The sequence below is a fragment of the Myotis davidii genome, unplaced genomic scaffold (assembly GCF_000327345.1).
Source record: "Myotis davidii unplaced genomic scaffold, ASM32734v1 scaffold329, whole genome shotgun sequence".
Lineage (NCBI taxonomy): Eukaryota > Metazoa > Chordata > Mammalia > Chiroptera > Vespertilionidae > Myotis > Myotis davidii.
Window position 1 is genome coordinate 281273 of NW_006300374.1, and position 10246 is coordinate 291518.

Genomic DNA, 10246 nt, shown 5'->3' on the forward strand with positions numbered 1-10246 from the left:
GGGATTTAAAAGCATATGCACTTACTGGGGAATTAAAAAAACCCATATATATGTACAGGGAAAGATGCATATTCAGAAAAAATCTGAGAAGACACCAACCTTTTGCTTTAAGTAGGACAAACTCTGAGAGATCTATACGAAGGCGGAGTATAGTCAAGTCAAAAGAGAAAAACAAGGAGACAATCCTCAAATCAGCAAAAGAAAAACACTTTGTCATGTACAAGGAATTCTCATAAGATTAACAGCCAATTTTTCATTAAAAATCATGTAGGACAGTGAAGGCAGTAACGTAGCATATTTAAAGTGTTGAAAGGAGCCCTAGCCAGTTTGGCTCAGTGAATAGAGCATCCATCCTCAGACTGAAGGGTCCCGAGTTTGATTCATGTCAAGGGCACATATCTCAGTTGCAGGCTTGATCCCTGGCCCTGGTCAGGGTGTGTGTGAGAGGCAACCAATTGATGTGTCTCTCTCCCATCAATGTTTCTCTCTGTGTGTCTCTCCACCTCCTTTCCACTCTCTCTAAAAATCAATGGAAAAATATCTTTGGGTGAGGATTAACAAAAAATAAATTAAAAAGTGTTGAAAGGAAAAACTGTCATCCAAAACTTCTGGATGCAGCAAAAATGTCCTTAAAAATGAGGGATGATGAAGACAATCTGAGACAAGCAAAACCTGAGGGAGCCTGCTTCCTAAATGAAATGCCAAAGAGAGTCCTTCAGGTTGATATGAAAAAACACTAGACAGTAACTTAAAACCACATGAAAATATAAAGATTTATTAATATAAAAGCCAGGGTTAATATAAGCCAATTTTATTGTTTTTTTGGTTTCTTTTTTTGTTTTGATTGGTTTTGGTTTTTGTAACTCCACTTTATTTCCTGTATAATTAAAAAATAAATGTACAGAAAATAATAAGTATGTCTTTCTTTGTTAAATTGTAGAAATCTTTTCTGTATTCTGGATAGTAAACCTTATAGATATATGATTTGCAAATATTTCATCCTATTTTGTAGGTTGTCTTTTCACTTTCTGATAATGTCCTTTGATGAACAAAAGTTTTTAATTTTGATAAACTAATTTATCTATTTTTCTTTTGTTTCTCATGCTTTTGGTGTCATATCTGAGAATCTGATGGCAAATCAAAGTCATGAAGATTTACCCCTATCTTTTCTTGTAAGATTTTTATGATTTTAGCTCTTATATTTAGGTCACTGAACCATTTTGAGTTAATTTTTATGAATGGCATGAGGTAGGGGTCTCATTTCATTTTTTAACAGGTGGAAATCCAGCTTTCCCAGAACCACTTGTTATTGAAATTATTTTTTCCTGTTGAATATTTTTGGAGCCCTTGTTGAAAATCAATTGGCCATATGAGTTTGTTTCTGGATTCTCAGTTCTATTCTAGTGGTCTACATATCTACCCAATATACTTGTAACACACTGACTGTTTTGATTATTGAAGCTTTGCAGTAAGTACTGAAATTATGAAGTGATTGAGTTTTTTATACATATAAGTAAGAAAGTCTTTGAAATGTAGGATAGTCAATATCTAATATTAGAGAATATGTGGTCAAATGACTTACTCAAGGTCACACAGCAATTTAATAGCAAAATGGATTCAGTAACTAGAGTCTCCTGATTCCTGTCTAATGATCATTATTAATACAAAATACTGTTTTGTAGGGGGTTTCTTGTACATAATAAATTGTTCTGGAAGATCTATTAGAATCTAAAATTTTGAAATTATAAGACTCAAAAATATTCTGTAGAAATCACTTGATTTGGGCACATAATAGAAGTTCAGTGAAATTTCCCCACACATCTTATTCTACAGTAAACTCCAAATAGATAGAAGAGCTAAATGTAAAATTTTTTAATGGAAAAAAAGAAAAATTGGTAAATTTCCTTTAAAGTTGAGAGTACAAAAATATTTTCACTGTGATACAAAGTCCAGAAGCATAAAATAAATAATAGATTTGACTACATAAAAATGTCTTAAGGTTTAACTTTTGCCTGTCAAAATAACCTTGAGCAGAGTCAAACACAAGACAAATAAGACTGGCAAAATGATTTATAAGGAAGACTGAAGCAGAAGAGAAAACTGCTTTCTCTGATGACCAACTCCTTGAAGGTTCAAGGAGGCTCACAAAGGGGTGGAGCAAGGGTGGGGGTGTCTGCCTACTATCCTGTGGAATGTGGAGACTGAGGGTCTTTCTGTTCTGTACTAATAGGAGACTGACACTTTTGGATTATATTTTGTGATAAAACATCCTCAAGAACACACATAAAAGGAAGAGAAGTTGATGGAGATAAACATCTATCTATATATATATAAAGAGCCAGGGGCCGTCACATCCAAAACAACTGAACGGATGACTGAACAGGCTGAGTGGGGAGACAAGGAGGGCAGGGGGGTTAGTGAGGGGTGACCAAACGACTGAGCAGCAGACTGCGTGGGGTGACCAGGCCGGCAGGGGGCAGTTAGAGGCAACCAGGCCAGCAGAGAGGGGCAGTTGGGGGGGACCAGGCCGGCAGGGGGGTGGGGGGGCAGTTGGGGGCAACCAGGATGGCAGGGGGGCCAGCAGTTAGGAGCTAGTGGTCCCGCATTATGAGAGGGATGTCAGAATGCCGGTTTAGGGAGTAGGGCAAGAGAGAGAAGTGTTTAGGGCCAACCTCTCCTAGAAACCAGTGAGATAGGGAGTAAATGAAACTACCCTAATAATCACCTATCACACTCTATCATACAATCCACCCTTCTGATTATATCCAGTTAATCTTCTGTGTTCACTTACCCTGTACTGTCCCCCCATTCTGGACTACTTACTGTTTGCCAAGTGCTTACTTACCAAATGCTATCCCTATCTCCCTGAATTCAGACTCCTGTTCATGCTGGTTCTTGAAATGCCCTCTCTTCCCATCTTTGTTCATTAATATTTTACCCAGAGTTTACGGACTAGCTCTAATGATTGCTCTTTAAAGTAAGCTGTTCTTCCATATAGATGTGCTCTCTTCCTCTTGTAATTTCCCAAGCACTCGGCACCTCTCCTCAAGAACTTCACAGGTTCAGCACTGCACTGTCGTTATTTGTGGATATGTCTTATCCCAGTTACATGGCTTTTAGTGCACAGTTCCTGGTTCAGGGACAGGGTTCATTTTTGCAGTGTTCACAGAGCCTGATGCAGTATCGAACATAGTGCAAGTGTTCAGTACGTTTTTGTTAAAAGAGGAATAAATGTACTTGTGAATAAATGGAGTTCCCAGATGCTCATTTCTAGAAAAGTTTTGCCAACTAAAACCCAAATGTTCTTTGATAAATGCAGACATATATTGTGATCTTCAAAGAAAGTGATGTTCTTCTGAAAGAACAATGATAGAGCAATTTCAATTTATGGTATACCTATTGTGTGTCAGAGGCTTTTCAGCTGTACGTTATCTCATTCAAACAATGCAATAGCCCTGTTGCCAAAGGACATGATAACATTAATTGAGATCTTACTATCTACTATGTCCTTTTCTAAGAACTAGATACTTATTATGTGATTAATAATCCACAGCTATTTGGTGTGGTAGTAGTAGCATTACATACCCAAGATTCTCATAAATTGGAATAAAGCCAGGATATAAATGCCAGCAGCCTGACCTCACAATCTCATTCCTTAGTCAATAGTTATCCTTACCCATCTGTGGAATGGCAAAACTGAGTGTGGTTTAGAAGGTTTAACTTTCCCCCAGACACACAGTTAATTAATAGTGAGGCTGGATTTTGAAAGTAGAGCTATATGATTCTACAGCTTCATATCAACCCCTAACATCTACTACCTGCCTTACAAATGAACCTCCTCTCCTGTGTAATAAGCTGAAAGATATTTTGAGTGGCAAAGCTTTGGGCTTCAATTCAAGAAGGCAGGATGGAGTCTAGGAGAAATAATAATCTGGAACTTCTATAGATTTATATACAGCTACAACTATTATAAATATCTATAGATATGATAGCCATCTATACGTCATCTAAATGCCTAAGAAACACATTTTTATTTTCCCCCATCAAACATAATGCTATATCAAATTCCTAGCAAGTGCTCCAGGGTCTTAAACCATCAATCCCATTTCCAAATAAAGAAGAAATGCAATGAAATGTGAATTATTTAATGCATAAATGGATGGGTTATGTAAGTCCCTTTGACATCCTCCAAACCATTCAAGTCCACTAATGGGATGGAGGTGAGGGGATGGAGATGACAACAAGAACAGAGCTCCAGGCTGCGGGGCTTCTGTAGAACTAGCATTATCAGGACTGTGTATGTGTGGTGTGTAGACCGTATTGAACTGTTTGCTACTGTGCTGTGAAAAAAAATTACAAACCAAAAAGTAAATATTTAAAAACACTATGGCAACCTGCCTTGGTATGAGATCCAGACACAAATCCAGGAGCTCCCTGATTCTGAACTTCAGTTGCCTTGTTAGAATAAAGATGGCTCTTCAGAAAGCAGAGATACGGATTAAAGAGCTGACACTATTTGAAAGTTACAAACCCAGGGAAGTAAGGGTGATGAATTAAGTGGGAGTCAGGCAAGGAGAGAATGAAGCAAAGCTACAGGAAGATGTGAAAGACAAAACCACACCTCAGAGCAGCCCCCAGTAGGGAGAGAACAGTGGGAGTTTGTGTAGCTCTCCTCTCTCACTGCTCATTGGTCAAAGTTCATGCACAGGATATAATTACTCAGAATTCTTAATGGTACTTTCTACCCCTTGACAGCCACTCAGGAAGTCAAAACCAAGGCCAAAAATAAATAAATAAATAAATAAATAAGCCCTTTTTTAAGTTTTAAAGTAGTGTGGCAACTTGGCATGATAGGTTCAGCTTACAGGTATGAGAGCTATTCATGCTCAGAGCTTCCACTCAGCCTCCAGCCAGCTTGGAGAGCCCAGAAAGGTGGCACCAACATGATCCAGGAGGCAGATGCTGCCTTTGGAAAGAAGAAGGCAGTTGAGAAGATCTGAAGAGATCCAGAAGGTTTAAAACACAAATGACCCCACAGGGAGTCCATGAAAATTAGACTAAATAGTAAGAATGAACATATGAAGCACCTAGCATGCTTTAGTCTAGATGGATAGTAGAGGTAGAGGAGATTTTAGAAACCGTATCATTTGAGATTTTTTTTTTCATTTACTTGAGTAATACTTTTTTCCACTAATATTTTTTTAGCTTTATTGAGATATAATTGACAAAATTGTAAGACATTTAAAGTGTACAATATGATGATGTAATACACATATAATCTGTGAAAGGATTCTCCAGAGTCAATGAGCACATCCATTACCCCACGTTTACTTTTTTTTTTTTTGCCAAACCATGTTTTTCTAATTTATTTTATTCTTTATATCTTTATTGTTGAAAGTATTACATATGTCCCCCTTCTTCCCCCATTAACCCCCTTCAACCCACCCCATTTCCTGACCCCAGGCCTTCACCACCCTATTGTCTGTGTCCATGGGTTATGCACATATTCATACAAGTTCTTTGGTTGATCACCTCCCTCCCACCCAACCTCCCCCGCTTTCCTTCTGAGATTCCACACTTTGTTCCATGCTTCCATGTCTCTGTATCCAATCTGTTAATCAGTTTATTTTGTTAATTAGATTCCACATATGCATGAGATTATGTGGTATTTGTCTTACTCTGACTGGCTTATTTTGCTTAGCATAATACTCTCCAGGTCCCACCATGCTGTCTCAGAGGGTAAGAGATCCTTCTTGTTTACTGCTGCATAGTATTCCATGGTGTAACTCTAAGGCACAAAGAAGTTAACTAATTCCAAGAGCAGTGAACTGAGGCTCCACACTGATATGACCACACTTCCTAAAGACTAAAATTGTAACCCACCTTACCATTCTTTTAACATTGTTTCTATAAATCAGGGGTGGGGAACATCCAGCCCATGGGCCATATAAGGTCCTCGAAATCATTTGGTCTGGCCCTGCCAAGGCATTAGGGGCGAGTTTATTAAATGTTTGACCAAATAGAGCAGGCTAATTTTTAAGCTGATAATTTTGTATGGCCCTCGAATTATACTATAAACATCCAACTGGCACTTGGCAGAATTAAGGTTCCCCACCCCTGCTATAAATGATGACCTGTTAACTAATAAGTGACTACAGATAAACAGCCTATTCTCTTAAGAATTCTAGGAACTAACTTCAAAAGAAGAAGACTCCAACTTTCAGATCTTCAAACATTACAGCTCTGGGAGATTTGCTGACCTTCAACCAGTTATCTGAACAGATTGTGTTGACTTGCATGTAGTCCTCTCAACAGAGAATTCTCAATCCCCTCCTTTTGATTCCTTGTTCTGTTTTTCTTCTTCCTCCTCCATCCTTATAAAAACCCTTGCCTGTGTCAAATTGTTAAGACAGTCTTTGCAACAAGAGTGTGCCATCTTCTCAAGCTGCCAGCACTTTAATAAACCACTTTTTCCATCCACCAGCCTGTCTCTTGATTATTGGATTTTATGCAGTGGGCAGCCAAACATGGCTTTGGTATCAAAACTACCTAATGAGCACTACTTGTCTAACAGTGAGCCTAATTCTCCCCAAAAGGCTCTGAAGCACAGCCTTTACTGCTTGTTTGTCAGCACACTATCTGGAAGTAATACTGGCCATAAATTGTTAATAGTAGTTAAAACTGTGATAGATACATGGGATTCTATTACTATATTTTCGTGTTTGAAATTTCACACAATAAGTAGTATATGTAGAGAGTTATCTTTTCACAATAAAAAAAAAACTGTTATTCTTCCAGAGACCAAAAATATTTCATGTGAAGCTCACTTCCCAAATATTAAATATTACTGCTCTAACATTTTAAAACCAACAATGACAAGAACAACATTCAATTAATTTATTCCAGGAGTCCTGTCTGATTTCTAGCCCCTTCCAGTCTATCTAGTGTGGTAAGAATGACCTGAAGCAGTTCCAAAGAAAGCAATGTGGAGTCTGGCTCCTTCAAAGACCCTGAGGCAGTGGTACCTAGAATTGGCAACCACCTGCTATCAAAACAGAGTCTGGAAATTAAGTCCTTTATTAAATGTCTGATATAGCTCATTATGCAGGGATTCAACAGCAACAGCCACATTCACTGTGTGTCTCAATTTTCTACACTGTCTGTATCAACAGTTAGTGGTGTACAAAGCTCTGAGAGCCACCTCTCGCCCAGCCTTCCAAATACTGGTTCTGCCAGTGTTTTCAGAATTCTTTCCACAGCTGTTCTTCGAGTCTGTTCAAACATTGCTTCCAAATCAAATATATGAGCATACCCCGCCAACCCCGTGAAGCCCATGGTGACCACCAGCTGCGGGTCCAGTACGACGGCTCAGAGCCTGTCACTTCGCTGGGCCGAGGAGCTCCATTGCCACTACCTGCTGCAGAGCCAGCAGCGGCAGCAGCCCACACAGCCGCCTTTTTAAAAATTGTTTTAAGTATTACATATGTCTCCTTCCCCCTCTCCCCATCAACCCCTTCCCGGCCACTCCACCCCCCAGTGTCCGTGTCCATTGGTTTTGCTAATATGCATGCATAAAAGTCCCTTGGTTGATCTCATACACCCTCCCCCTGCTCCACAGAACTGCCCCCCTCTTCCTTCCCTCTGAGGTTTGACAGTCCCTTCAGTGTTTCTCTGTCTCTGGAGATGTTTTTAATTGTAGTAACAGAAAGCCCAGCTCAAACTGTCTAACACACTGAAAGGAACTTAGATGATAACTAAAAACATCCAGAGAGAAGACCTAAACTTTAGCATAGTTTTATCAGGACTTCAGGTACATTTGTGGGCAATTCTCGTTTTGACCTCTTCTGTGGATACAGTTCATCCTTAGCTTCCCTGATGGTTGCGAAAACAAAAACAGCACTTCCGACATCCCATTCACATGACTCATTGCCTAGGCCGTGGTCAGCAAACTGCGGCTCTTTGGCCCCTTGAGTGTGGCTCTTCCTAAGCCTTAGGAGTACCCTAATTAAGTTAATAACAATGTACCTACCTATATAGTTTAAGTTTAAAAAATTTGGCTTTCAAAAGAAATTTCAATCATTGTACTATTGATATTTGGCCCTGTTGACTAATGAGTTTGCCAACTGATGGCCTAGAGCAATGTCTCAACCTAGCTTATTACAGGGTTATCTCAACACTGAACATAATTAAAGGGGAAGATGTTCAATAAGCCAAATTGTGTCATATATCCACCTGAACCAAGCAAGGTATTTCACTGATCAGGTCAAGCAGGCCACACCCGTGAAGAGGATGATTGCGACATAGTAGAGGAGGGTAGAGTTGTTATAGGCACCTCTCACCAACATGAGAGATGTTACTGGACAGGACAGCCCCCTGAGCCAGTGGGAGAGGGCTGTCCCCAGTACCGATCCTTGTCTTCTCATATAAATGAGTTTATAGGAGAGACCTTAACTGAGTTGTGAAAAGCTAATTTTTAAAGCAATTAAAGCATGCACCTTTATTAAAAAAGCAAAGCAAGCAAGCCTATACATCTGGCTTATGAAGCACAGACGGGCTCTTGGCTAATCTGAAGAGCAGGTTGGGTGGGGGTCTGGGGCATTATATACCCTCCTGTCTATAGCTCTCAAAATTCCTCTGCTGACTATTTTGTTACAGATTCATTCTCAAGGTCTTTTTTTTTTTTTTTTTTTTTACTTTGTTGTGGCCTTCCCAGAATCCATCAGAAGCACCTGGCAACTTTATCTTGCCAAGCCTTGAGACTTCTGGCTTCTCTGCTTAGGGAGTAAAACTTCCTTTTTATCCTTTCTCTTTTTCCCTCCATTTATGCATTCTCCCATTAGGGAGGTTTTTTTTAACCATTTTCTCTAATTTCCCTGGCTGGGGAAGATAATGGTTTGTTAGTTACAAGCTGGCTGCAAATTGCCCACATTGTTTGGCCTTGTTTTAATTTTCCTGTCTCAGTTTCCCTATTCCTCCTACCCTGAAATCCTGTAACAGAGTGGATGCTAAGAAGGCAATCACTGTGTCCACTATCAAGACAATTAAATCTAAGCCTTTTTAATAGATTTTAAAATAATTTAAATCCAAAGCGCAATGATTTTCCAAATTTACATCATTCGTCAATTCTAGGCCAAAAATGGAATTACAGTCTCCTGAACATCAATCCCCTACATATTTCCAAAGAAGGAGGTGAGCTGGGGAAGGAAAGATGTAAAGTCAGAAGTATGCAAGCAACTGTGTATAATAAACATGGGGAGATTAGAATAGGGATCTTTGAAGTCATCTATAAATAAAGTTATGGACCCAAGATTGTGATCTTTCTCCTCCTGAGCCAAAGGTGGTACATGATCAATCAGAAGTTTGGAGACAAGACGGGAGCCAGAGTGCAGAGAAGAACCACCTGACCCAACAGGGCAAGCCTTTCTGTTCCCTTCGTTGTGTTCCCCACTTACCATATTGAAATATGCTCTCGGCTAATCTGAAGAGCAGGTTGGATGGGGGTCTGGTATCCATTTCAATGCAATGGACTTAAACTAAAAAGAAGGACATGGAACATTAGCCCATGTAAAAAGAAAAAGGGGAGAAACCAAGATGGCGGCATAGGTAAACACCGGAGTTTGCTGCCTCAAACAACCACTTCAAAAATACAACTAAAAGACAGAACGGACATCATCCAGAACCACAGGAAGGCTAGCTGAGTGGAAATTCTACAACTAGAAGGAAAGAGAAAAGCATACCGAGACTCAGAGGAGGCGCAGTGCAGAAGTAAAATACTAAGGTACAGAGGTGCACACGGAGCGGGCTAGCGGCTGAGGGCACGGTTGTCATTTTCAATCAGGAGGGAGTCTCAGGCTCTGAGCTCCAGTTCTGGGTGAGTCTCTGGGAACCCAGACTCATACGGGAGAAGCGGGACTGTCTGGCATCAGTTGGAACTTGACGGCAGCTTTCTCTTGGAGGGGCTTGCAGCGATTGCCGAGACACTGAGAAGCAGGACCTCTGAGAGCAGCCATAATTGTTAGCCCTGCCCTATTGATCCCGTGGGACCCGTCCTGCCCTGCCCAAGCCCTGCAGGGAGGCTTTTGCTGGATAGCATAAGGCAGAGGCTTGATTAGCACCTCACTAGAGATCCAGGAGCCACGGTACCCAGAGGTCAGAGTGGGACCATCTAGTTTTCAGCTCCATGGAACCATAAAGCACACACTCAGGGGACAGACTCAGTGAGCACCAAAGCCCCATTGAAGCAAGT